Source organism: Chamaea fasciata, unplaced genomic scaffold (genome assembly GCF_029207755.1).
Source record: "Chamaea fasciata isolate MVZ Bird 193981 ecotype frontalis unplaced genomic scaffold, bChaFas1.0.hap1 SCAF_1, whole genome shotgun sequence".
NCBI classification, from domain to species: domain Eukaryota; kingdom Metazoa; phylum Chordata; class Aves; order Passeriformes; family Sylviidae; genus Chamaea; species Chamaea fasciata.
The window spans coordinates 70,394,913-70,408,646 of NW_027094086.1; positions in this window are offsets into that span (position 1 = coordinate 70,394,913).

Genomic DNA, 13,734 nt, shown 5'->3' on the forward strand with positions numbered 1-13,734 from the left:
AAAAAGATAAGTATACATCTAAGCAGAAACTGGAATAAAAAGTCCTTTTCTCTCTGGAGGAAAATTGTTTAATCAGAAGTGAATTGTGCTTCACCTAAAGCGACTCATTCTCTCAAAGCACTTTTCTATAGTTGATTTCTCAAAACACACTAGGGAAAGAACATAGACATTTCTCTCAGACAGTATGATGCAACTGCTGTAATTAGTACTGTGATCTGGTATTAGAAAACATAAAAAAATCAGTGTGATAAAAATTTTAGGAGAGTACAGAATCCCACAGAACTTGAGTAGGAAACAGGTTTATTCATGGTATTTAAATATTTCCTCATACTTTTTGCATTTATACTACTCTAGCACAGATGTAAATACCACTCATTAAAAAAAAAAAAAAACAACAAAACAAAAAAAAAAAAAAAAAAACCCACCAAAAAAAAAAACCCAACACCCTAAAAAAAAAAAGTGAGAAAAATCAGATCTAATTAACTTATAAGCCTTTGGGGCGAAAATTATTTTATGGTGTGACATGATAACTAGAGTAGTAACCCAGAAAACACAATCTTATGTATTTTCCTTTGCAGATAAATGATGATTCTAATTTTTTTTCCCCACATATGTAATAAAATACCTGCATTATTTCATGCTGACATACATTACTGGGAACCAACAAAAATCTTAATCTTGTGGAAAATGAGCAGACATAACTCACAGCATGTCTGCCAGCTTTAATCTAATTTGAATGCCATCTTTGTTAATAGTGCCTTTGGGCACACAATTTCAAGCTATCCATTCTAGGTTAAAATGAATAGGGGTAGGTTTTGAATCATGTTCTCTGTTTTTCTGCTTGCAGCATATAGAGGAATATGTCTTATAATTGAGTTTATGTAAGATAAATATTTGAGAACACTGTTGCGTTTTCAGTTCCAGAAATTAAATATGAAGAAACATTCCATGAATAGTTCTGTCCCAAGGAGAAACCTCAGCTCATGCATATCTCTTCGCAACAAGCAGTTCTAGCATTATACCTATGGAAAACTGCAGATGTCAGAATTATTTACTCTTTTGCAAAACTTCCTAATAAACCACCCCTGGAGCTAGCTCACCCAACTTTCAGTATCAAACCCAATGCAGCAAGAAACTCAGGTCATTAGAGAAAATAGTGGAATACCAGAGAGAGTTGTAGAAGCACAGTACTGGAAAGGACCTCAGGTGATCCTTTTGCTCATCCTGTTGCTTGAGGCATAATCAACTCTGCCAGTGTCACTCTTGGCAAATGCTGCTTCAGTCTTTTCTTAAAGACCTCCACTGACCACAGCTTTTCCAGGCAATCCTGTGTATGATAATGGTGGGAGGTCTTTCATCCCACACACCTCACAACAGCTGATTTGAATCTTTGCTGCATTTAATCTCATTACTTTGTGGCCTACTATGACCTCTGAGTTATTTCCAATTAGTACCCATCCATTTTCTGAAAGGGTGCTCTACTTCAGCTGAAGTGCTCTCACTGATAAGCAAATCAGGATTGCTCTGTGCTCTGCTTTATACACCCTGATAATATGTTTGCCTTTTAAACAACACTCTGAAACACCTTCAGGTCATGATGCTCCACAACACCTTCCGACCCATTTTTGACAGGACTCTTCCAGCTAGTTGGCTTCCATCCTACGTCTATAATAGCTTATTATTTCTGTTCAGATGCTTTACTTTTCGTTTGCCAATATTGTTCTCCTAGATCATATCTTCATGCCATTTACAATATAATGAGCATGTTTTGCATTGCAGCATTCAGGTATTAATGAGACTTGGAGATAAACAGTAGAACTCACATAACTGCCCTTAACATATCCTTCCACAGTACGTAGTCAAATGGTTTTGCACCCTCCATGTAAGAATTTCACCAAGACTGTGTTTCTTGTATAATTCATGAGTTGGTCATGTGAGGATATCAATAGTATTATTAAAGGCAAGATGGAAGACCTCAATTGCTTCTTTCCTCTGTCCATCCTGACATCCTATGCAGAAGGAAATCAGTTTAGATTGACAAAATTTATACTTAGAAAAAAAATAAACCTGTTGCCATTTTGGATACCATCTGCATGTAACTTCTTCCTTATTTTCCAGATAGCTGCAAGCATTTCATCATTTCCTTTAGAAATACTGTGGGAAGATATAATCTTAATTCTTAGTCACTTGATTACAGATGGCTTGTTTAGTGGTAAAAAAAAGCCATGAAACACCTCCATGCTCAAATTCACCTACAAGCTATTTGAGTAGAGTAGACCTTGCTCTTTCTCTCAAAATTAACAGTGAAAATGAAAAAACTGTTTCTAAGTATTACACTAAGTCAATAATAGCATGAGCACTTTTTATTCCCAAAGTAGTTGCTTGATTATTGCACCTCATTTCGTACCCTTTTTTTTTTTTTTTTTTTGGTTTGTTTGTTGTATTCTCTCTTTGGTTTTTTCCCCTCTGTGTTTACATGTTCCTGCTGCTTTTTTAAATTTAATTTTTGGTATCATATCTACTATCCACCAGTCTTTAAAATTCATTCTTTGGAGTGGAGTCCATAGAATTTCATACTTTAACCAAGTTTATCTCTTACAACACTTCTTACATCTCTGCCTGGGGGAAATTATGACCCTTGTATTTTTCCTTTAGTCTTTTCTTTATCTCTTAATCCTTGTTCTCATTAGACAGTGACAACAAATTCTCTCTCAGCATTGAAGTCTACCTAATTTTTTTGTATAACACTTCTCTCCCTCATTATTTCAATGGACACAGTTCCATGGTCCTTCTTCATCCTTCTGAAAATGGGCATTTTTTAATACAAGTGTTTCAATCCCTTTTCCTGTATGCTGCTTATCAGCATACATGAATAAATAGTCTGACCTCTAATTTCCTTTTTCTTGTCTTTTGATCTTATTCTGAGTAATCCTTACCTCCTCCCACTCAAGAGATCTTGATACTCTTATTCAAATTTCCCTTTTAATTCCTAGCTGTGAATTTCTGTCACTCACACTGCCTTTTCCCCCTCCAATCTCTTTTTAAAGTTTTTTTTTTTTAATAGATAAGTAGTACTCTTACAGAAAATAGAGTTTTCTGTCTTCTTGGGGTTTCTTTCCATGTACAAGAGTATGTGGAATACCATCTCTATGGTCACAGGAGACAAAGGTGTCCCGCTGTCCTGGAACATGTTTATTACTCCAGAATACCTAGATTCATAAGACCAATAGTCTTTAAGTCTTTGTAGTCGTTAAGTAAGACAACAAACACATATTCCATTCTAACCCCCTGACTTCCCAGATTGATACCCAATTTTTGATCTGAGACTGGTCCTAGAAAGTAATTATATGACACAAATGGAAGAGCTCATGGAGTTGTGATCACTGTGAGAGTTGAACTTCACCCACTTTATAGTAATTTGTAAGAGCTGAGTCCTTTGGGATAAGCATATTCCAGATGTCAGCTGGAGTAGGCAGATGAGACCTTTTGGAGGAAATTGCCAGCCTCTTTTACTTTTTTCCTTTCTCTTTGGAATGGAGGCTGTGTATGTTAAAGATCTGAATGTCTTTTATTTCACTTCCAATGACATTTGACCATAACTTGCTGCGAGAACAGTGTTCTGTTTTTGACCTCAATAATGAAACAACATCAATTTCCAGCCGAGACCAGCAGCCAGCTTGTCCCTGACAGAATGGCCATTTCAGAGCTGGTGCTGTTATGGGCCCTGAGCTGCAAATCTTCCGTAGATTCTGGTCAATGCTGTCTTGTCATGGGTGGTCTCTGCATTTTAACAAACAAGAGATTAAAAAATAGCAAGAATGATTGAATACCACAGCGGTGTGGGGGGTTTTTTTCCCCCTAGAATTTTAATAGAATAGGAAATACAAAACCACAAAAGCTCCAACAGTGAAATAATTAGCTAACACCCCTCCCAACAAACACAAACAAATTTCTGCATGTCTATTCCAATTGCTATTGAAAAGCAAATGACCAGTCTGTCTCTTATTCCATCTCTTCCAGGACATAAAATAGCAGTTTTAAGAATGGTCAGCTCCACTCCATTTGAAGTAGTTGTTTGCCTTTGAGACTGATGTACTGCTGACACAGCAGAAAAAGAAAGTAAAGGGAGAGAATGTGGCCACTAGTTAGGCTGAGTCCTTTGAGGAACTGGGATACAAACTCCTGAAAATGGTCTGGACCTCAATTGCCATTGCCTGGAATTGACACATTTGAGGGTCAGATCTTCATGAGTCAAAATGTTATGTGCTCTAACAAATGTCACTGGGTCTCAGTGACAGAATTTGTTTTCTGAAGTTTCCAAGTTCAGTGGACAATATGGGAAACAGTGAGAACTATTCTGAAACAATTGTGTCATAATTCCAATCTTAATATTTGCATGGCTGTCCTTGGTTGTAGTGTAGGATGTGCACAAGGTATTCTTTCACAATCTTAATGAACTGTTGAATCCAATTGTTGGAGCAGTGCTCTTCCCGGGCCCCCTCCCTCAGGGCTATCTTCTGCTAATGGCCCATCAAATGCCTTGCCTATGACTCACAGATAACTCCCTCCAGGAGCTATCTCTGTTTAACGGACCGTCAAGGACTCACTGCATGACTCATCAACCCATTGTTAGATGCTCCACCCAGGGGGAAGAACCAAGCATTCCCACCTGGATATAATCTGCGGTTCGGGACAGTACAAGCAGCCCTTACCCACTGAATTCCCAGAGGACCAGAGCTACCAGACCTTTCTACAGCGTCACTGCTTCAGGAAGACCACCTCATCTAGACTGCTTCCATCACCCTGCTCAGGTTGAATTCTGACTCTGTCAGTGATCTTTTGTATTATTGCATCTATTTTATTTTACTTTCTTTCCTTTCTTCCTATTAAATCGTATCTCTGACTTGGAGCTTCTCATTTGTTTTGCTTTCAAACCACTACAATGGCTTTTTGAAAATTTTGATGAGGCCTAATCTTGTGGTTCTTGGCTTCTTAGGAGAACTTACATGCTCAAGTTAAAGAAGCAAAAATATTGGATCTTTCTGCAGTTGTGGTTGTCATTACACCAACTGTAAAAAAGTTAATTTCAGCAAAATTTCAGTCTGTCTTCTAAATAATGCAAAATACCAGCTGTATGTTGTACAGTTATACATCAGCCATGAGAATCATTTTGCCTTTGAGCACTTTTCTCCCATAAACTCTTCATTTCAGAAATAGGCAGGAATTAGAACATGGGAAGAATAGATCATTAAAGAAGTATTCTAAAAATGAAAGAAAATATTAATTCCTAAGAAGAATGCACTTATGTCAATTTGGCAATGCATGGAATGTCTAATAAAATCCTTTTCAGATTCTAACTTATTCTGTGATAACATAAGTTGTAACATAAGCTGAAGTGAGTGAATTGCTATATAAAAGAAAATCCTCCCTCATTCGAATAATTTTCATGGATTCAGAATGTCTGTTTCTTTCTTTGGTTTTGGATTTTTTTTTTTTTTCTGTATTAGACATGTGTTTTTTGAGTGAAATTAAAAGAAGTTATATAAAGTTATTTAAAATCTGCATCATGATGGCATTTTGAGACCAATGCACAAACCAGTCCAAAGTTTGAATGGTCTTTTTGGGCCTAATTTAAGAACCTATTATAATGAAATCATTGTAAGCACGTCAACATTCATAAATATGATAAAGGTATATTTTATGTGTTGCAGTAATAGCTACTACACTTTATGTGAACAAGATAACCTGTGGGTTTTTTTCCTATTAGAGAGACCATCTCTCTCATTGAGTCAGACACGGAAGTTATATATTGTATGCATTTTTCAGATGAAACATATATGTAATATTTTAAAGACCAAATGTCTGTAGCTCCAAAATCAGAAAATATCAAGTTACTAGGCTTGGTATACATAGTCTATGTTTTCACATCAGTCTCCAAGATACAGGATTTAGGAATATTTCTGTCCTACTACAATGGCAAAATCATAGCACACTCAGTGAGACTATGTATTTATTAAAATGGGTCACACTTCAAAACACAGTTACAGTACATAATGGATTTACCCTAAAAAGACAATTTACAACATCCAGCTTTCCAATTTTTATATATTCAGGACAACTCTGAATGAAAATGAAGCACTTACTGTGTGTGATCTCAGAACTTGCATGAATTTATGCTTAAAAGCTGAACAGTAGCATCTCCAAGATGAAGCCTGTAATTTTAAAAGTATTAGTAGTGAGCTAATTTGCAACATGCCTTTCCGACAAAAGAACTTTCTAAGCTCTTGAGAGGCAAAATTAAATTTCTGGCCACTCTTTCATTTGCATTTCCATACTCTGACAGTTTCCATAATTGGATTATTTCTAAAATAAAGAAGACAATCATATTTTATTTAAACAATGGGAAGTGCAAAGATTTATAAAGAAAATACCTGCTTTAGAAAGTCTACAGTAGCAAACTGAAAATAAAAACCAGCTTTCAATTCCAATTTTATAAGAAAATTCTCAGTAGATAAATGTTATCTGTTTAATGGAATTTACTTAAAAAGATGCTTACATTCTAGTAAAATTACTTTGGAGCAAGGTTTTTCATAGTGCTCTGCACTTTCAGGTCTTTTTCAAAGTACATGTCATAAAAAATAGAATGAGTGGCCAGAAAGCCATATCAGGGCATTTTGACATTTGGGCCTCTTTGACCCACTCCACAACTAACTCCAGCTGGTTTCTTTCATTCCCTTTGGCCTGCTGCTTATGGCAGCCATCCTACAGTTCTGGATGTTTAAACAGCTCCAGCACAGATAATCTTCAAGAGCTGGTATCTCTTCCCCACATTTCTACTGATTTCTGATACAACGAGTCTTTTGACTCATCCCGTTTCTTTGTGCAGACCTGGATTATAATCCAAGTCATGAAAGATGATTAGACCTATTTTGTGGTACTTCCTAAAAAAGAAAGTAAAATTTTTAACTATATATTGTTTTAAAACTGGAATCATTTTTTAAAGAAGTGAGTTGAGACGAAAGAAAAAGTGAATGAAAACAAAAAGAAGGCAAGTTTTGCATTGAGGAGGATCACAGAGCATTTATCACCTAGCAGACTTTGAAGCTAGTCTCAATAGTTTCTCCATATAACTAGAAAACAGCAAAATACCCAAAGATATTTACAACATTCCCGAAAGGTTCCAACTAGTCTGGTCTTAATATCCCTCAGTGATGGAAACCATAAACTCTTAAACTCACCTGTTGTAGCTAGTAGTCTTGCCATAATGGTGGCATAATAGTTGCGTTTTACCTCTTGAATTCTCAGGTTCTTAGGACCATTATAATTTGAATATTGTTTGAAATAAATTTAGTTGAATGAGAAACTTGATTTCTTTCTTTTCCTCATTAATTCTGCATGTTAAAATATGATCATACTAAAAAATGCAGCAAGCGAGCTCTGACCAGGGGATATTCTGAAGGGCTTTAGCTTATGTGTCTGAAAGTTGCATCTCCACATTATACAGAAAATATGCAGACTTATAAGGACTACTTATTTGAGAAAGCAGCACCTTGCTGACTATAGTAATGCTTCCTGGAGTCTAATTTGGGAATAACAGGCAACAGACTTGCGCTTTCTCCAGAGGCTTATTATTCATTTCCATTATTAGCACAAATATAATTATGACTACAAGAGAATCTTATTCTTGGCCTTCCCTCAGCCCTTCAGTCTCTTACATGATCAGATCTTTTCTTTCTGATGATTTTTTTGTACTGGGCAGTCCTTTAAGCAGGAGATATTGTAACATTAAGGGCTGAATTCTGTCCAGCTTCTTTGTGTTATAAACATATATTATTTAATGTTATGTCTTATATAGTGGGAATCCCAACATTGCATTAGTCATGGTAGGAATGGCCAGCATTTTTGAGATAGTGAAGTATCACATTACCAGCTCTACCCTGGGACTGCACTCAGCAGAAACACAAACGTGCTGGTGATCGTAATGGGATGGATGGATGGATAGATGGATGGATGGATGGATGGATGGATGGATGGATGGATGGATGGATGGATGGATGGATGGATTTGATGGATTATAAGGTTCACAGTTAAGCAGAGGATCACAGAAGAAAATGTTAAGAGTACCTGGCATACACATGCTACAATGGGGGAAAGTGACCTAATGGGTGATGGTATGAGATGAATGAAATCTAAATGATATGTTGACGGTAAATTTCAGCTATACTTGAATGTTAGGAAATATACTGCAAAGAATCCTCACACCATGGCAGGTATAAGAGAATAATCTGGCATGAAATGATCTAGACTTCTTGGAATCAACAATGAATATGGCATCCCCTATTCCTTTTTTATGAAGTCAATTAGTTTAACAAAAAAGAAAATTATATCAGATTAAGACTAACTCACTGACTTCAGATCAACGGTAGTTGAATGGGGTGTAATAATTGAGTAAGCTTCTCACTGTGTAACATTTTCTCCAGCCCTTTTTCTTCTGGTTTTTATACAATTTCCTTTGATTTTTGAAAGTAGGGAAAATTGGAAAAAACCCACAACACACCAAACCAACAATACAGATTCCAAAAGAGGTTAGGGGAAAATTGAGTTGCTGTTCTACATTAGTGGGCTGGAGTGTGCCATTGCTAGGAGCATACAGACTGTTGACTGTGTCATTCTTGAAGAGAACAAACTGACATTTCAGTTCTGTTCTTTCAGTGTTGAGTCAATTCCTGGATTCTTATATAAGTATTTGATAAGGGAGAGGGACACAGGGAAAGAAGGGGTTACTGACTGAATGCTCTCATAAGGATGTACATACACGCCTCTGCAGCATATGCTTATTGTGTGGGAGGTGCTGCCACCTGTAGATAACCCTTTAGTTCTCGAAAGGAGAGAGGCTAAAAAAGCTGGTTCTGCTCATCCATTCCTGAACTTTGAGGGTTGTATATGTTTCTACTCAAAATATTTTTCTGGTCAGTTTCCTGAGGAAAATAATGAAAATTAAGTGGTGCTTTCATTCTTTTGTTGTCTTTTTCATGCTGCTACGAAAATTATTTCTCCATTTATAAGTAATGAAAATCAAAGTTCCCAATAAGATAATTTTTCAAGATTAATTTATTGATTTCAGTGCTCAAATATGAAACCAGTTTTAAGGTGGTGTCTTGAAATTTTTTCTGTCATTTACAGATTTGTCAGAAGGTTCTCATGAAAAAGTTACTGTGTTTTGTCTCAGGGCATGATAATAAATAATACAGGAATTATTATTTTAAAGAGAGGAGATTAATAATGCTTTTTCCACATCTGCACCAATGATTTCATTATACTTCATTACTATGCAATGTCATCCCTGCAATCTTTGGTAAATAATTCTGCTTGAAATGTTCTTGATGTTAATCAAAACACTTGTCTAGTTCATGTCTCTCGCAGGAAGCATTCATGATTGGAAATAGCTTTAAATTTTGACCATACCTCTTATTTTTTGCCTCTTTATCTTCCTCTCTTCCTGTCCATCTCAGAAGACACACACACAAAAAAAGAATTGTACTGGATTTTGAGATACAAAGACAGAATCATGGGCAAACTGGATAAGACAAATTCTAGATGCCATTTAAAAAGACACAGCTATATTTGCAAAATAAATACCTGTATTCACAAGTGTTTTATCCAAACAAAACATGAATACATGACAGTATTTCACACCCAGTGAAACAATTAAGGAGGTACATATGGCACTTATAGAACAGTCTGATGTTCAGCTAGCATTTCAGAAGGAATGAACTGAAATATAACAGATCTGATCAGATTGTTTAAATACTGCTCATGGTAATTAGCAGTTTGGCATTATTTTCTGAGAGATACTGTGCCTACTAGCCACAGTACAATGAAAAAACCCCATGTAAACCTCCAGGGAAGTAACGTATTGTCAAAAAGGAAAAAGAGCATATAGATAATACTAATTTCTTCTCATGGAAAGAAGACATTAACATTCAATTCCTACATCTCATAAAAATAAAAACATAAAAGAGAAAATGTTCTGGGTTTTTTTTTATGGTTGGCTGATACGACTTATCTTCACCCTTTGAAATACTATTTTAATACAGTTATATATGAAATCCCCTCCACACTTTTTATAAAGAAAGTGATGACTTTTCTGTGCCAATCTTTTGTTATCTCTACACCCTTCAGAGCTGTAATCTTATTAGTGATTGCTTATGGAATTACTTTACAGCACTGCTCAGAAAAACAGGATGCACAACTAAAATGACTTATGAGGGAGATAAGAAAATCATAACTTGCTTGATGCAAGAAGTTATTGATCTAATGTGGTGTGTTGCTGTTGACTTTTCTCTCATATTGTCACCAGTGCTTCCCAAACTGAATGACATTTCCCTGTGGTTACCAGACAGCAGTGAGTGTTGTAAGACAGGCAGCATGACAAAGCAAGAAAAAATTTCTTCTCCCATTGGCCCCTGATTTAGTTTTTTCTTTAAAAACATATCTTTCTCTAGTAAACATTCCCATTTGTGCAGCAGAAAAGTCAATATAGGAAAAAAACCCTTTAGCTTAATAGAAGATTCTATTTATTTGCAATTTTTGAAACATTCCTTAGAATTTCAATATTATATGGGATGGAAATTCCTTCTTCTGGCTGCTTCTAACTTCCCTCATTTATCATTCGTTCAGAGCATGGAGGTAATAGGTAGGAAATGCAATCTTTTAGTTAGGGGTCCAAACAATGTATTTTGAATCTAAATATACTGAAATATGTGCAAAACCTCTTAAGCTTTTTTTACAGCTCTGCACATTACATAGTGATTTGGGAAAAAAAATCAGCAAGCTGTATTTGCAGTAAGCCTCTAGAAAAGCCATTCCTCCATTTCTTTCCAGTTATTCACTAAGAAAAGTGACCATAATCTGATCTACTATATTTCAAAAAAGCAGTTACTTGGCAACTGTAGCTGTGATTCTAGACTGCAGGATATGTGTGCATTTTAGGTGATTTCCCCAGAAGTTCAGAAATATGTTTTTATTTTCTGAGTGAGAACTGGGATTTCAAAAACATTTCCTGTGCAAATAAATTCAATTCATCGATGTTCTTCTGCCAAAGTATACCATAAATTGCTCATATGGTTATTGTGTTCTCAAGAGCAATATATGGAACAATATATGCAATATTTCAGTTTAAATGTGAACACCAGAAGAGTTCTCACTGTTCTCTCTACTAGGGCAGAAAGTTACTGACAGTTGAGTTGGACTACTGATTAGACACTGACTATGAAATTCAAAAAATCATCTCTGGGAAATAATGTACCCGTGATTTTGCCACCCTTTCTACACTGTGTTATAACTTGTACAATACGCAGCACCACTGAAAGATACAGACAAATTCTCTGGTGCATGTATAACTCAGTCTGCTTAAGTGGCAGAACTGGAACTTCAATAAATAGCAATGAATTATGAAACATAAATTTCTTTGTTAAAAAAAAAAAATCAGGCTTCTGTGTACTTTTGCTTACTCCACTGAGCCTCTTTTTTAAGATGCATTTGTGGCTTGGAAGTAGGATGGACACAGTGTGCAGAGCTACTGTCAGTGTTCACCTAACTCTAGCCCAGGCTGTAATTTTATTACTACCTAGAGCTGAAAGTCTTTCGCTAGACTTATTTAATGTAGGAGATTTTTAAGTCAGTATAAAGTATTTAAGTGCATTTTCATCATATCATTTACCTTCCCCTCTTGTACAAGAGATGTTGTAAGCAAGACAAAAGCATGACTACTTTAAAACTACATACATGTTCTTAATTTTATACAGAAGGGACCTGAAGAGGCACTTAAAATACTGAATGTCCAGTATTGAAAGGAAACAGGATGCAAGGTAAACATGATGCATTATCACTTCAGGATTAGTACATTTCATAGATGCCTAGTCAATAAGCTGTGAAGATAAGCAGCACCAAGCCCTCTAAAAGACATCTCACTTACTGCCCCAATAAGTCAGTCTAAGATGTCTAAGACAGGCAAGCATCTCAGGAGAAATTATGGAAAAACTCTTCTAATAGTTTTTCATTTGCAGTAGAATGGAGTGACTAAACTACTCTTGTTTGAGCATTCTGTTTCAAGTTGCACAAACACACAGATCTCTTATATTGTAGTATACAGTGTATATTATAAATCACCATAAAAGTGCTAGTGGATATATAAGTGTACATTCTAAAACAAAGATCAGTCATAACATCCTAGTTAAAAAGTTATCTTTTTTTCCCAGGTAAAAAAACATATCTTTCACAGTTTAATCTTTGTGTTTAGAAAATTTGTCACAGGGTTTGAGTGGTGTGTTCTTTCTTCCTATGAACTCCTGATTTTTGCTAGTGCTCAAGGCATATGTTTTAGAGTTTTGTCATTTTTTTGTCAAAATCTGTGTCATGGTCTTGGCCACATCAATTCATTCATTGAACTTCAGTTTTCTTATCTGTAAAATATGTCCAACAAGCACTCCAGTTTTAAAAGCTTATTCATAGCTTTTAAAGTATAGACAAATGCAAAATTTTTCATATAATACATGGTATAAGAATTCATCAAGCTACTTTTTGATTATGGTCCTTTGCTTGAATTTGCCTACCCTGCCTGTCCTGTGCTGTTTTGGGTCTGTTTACGTACTTTTTTTTTGTTTTAGCATCTAGGGTTTCTTCTTGTCTCATTTTTACTTTACTGGCTTAAAGGGCTATTATGTATATGTATTTTCTCCCTGTAACTTACCTTACCTTTTGTATATAAGGTATTCTATTTGATAAACCTCTGGAGGCAGCCCTAATTTATTAAATTCCTCACCCCTCAAAGTTTTTAAGGCCAGGCTGGATGAGACTCTAAGGAACCTAGTTTAGTGGAAGGTGTCCCAGCCCATGGCAAGGGTTTGGAATAATCTTTAAGGACCCAGACCAATCTATCATTCTATGACCCCATGACAACACACAAAATGGTTTATCTTGTGCTATGCTTTTAAAGGTTTTTATGATGTGATGTTGATCAGAAGGTCCAAATCAAGAGTTAGATAGGTCAGGATGAGACAAGGTTGCCGGAAGTTTTTTCCTCATTCTATAACTTTCTTTCTATTCTGCCTGTGCTACTGCTCAGGGTGAAAAATTGTCTCAGATGTGTTCAGACAAGGCTTTGTTTTGCTGGCTTAGTTTAGTTTGTTTAGGTTTTTTGTGGTTTGAGGGTCTCTTTTGTTGTTTCTTAAAAAAAAAGAAGATTTTTGTTGTTTCTTTGTCTGGTTTTTTGTTGTTGTTTTTTGTTTGTTTTTTTTGGTGTTGTTTTTTTTTTTAACTGTGATTGGAATAATTTCATTTATTCACTTGTAATGTTAGATGCTTTTGGCTCCATGGGTAAAATGAAGAGTATATTAAAATTTGTGTCAAAATCTCAGGATAATGAGTGGACCAGGATTTTGCCAAGAAATCTACCTGTGCATAGCTCTGTGGGAACCTTAAGAACTAATGAGTATGAAACACCTTTAAAGTGACTTATCTTTAAATATGGAAGGAATCTAAGTTACTGAGACATCTTCAGCATTGGTCATGTAAAGAATGGATGTATTGCATGGATGCACATGTGGGTGGGTGTGTGTGTGTGTGTGCACCTGTGTCTAAGCTCCTTCATATTTGTTAGTCACTTGAGCTGGAGGATGAAAACTTAGCTGGAGATGGCTAAGTTCCTCACTTTATAAAGATGACCTTTTATTA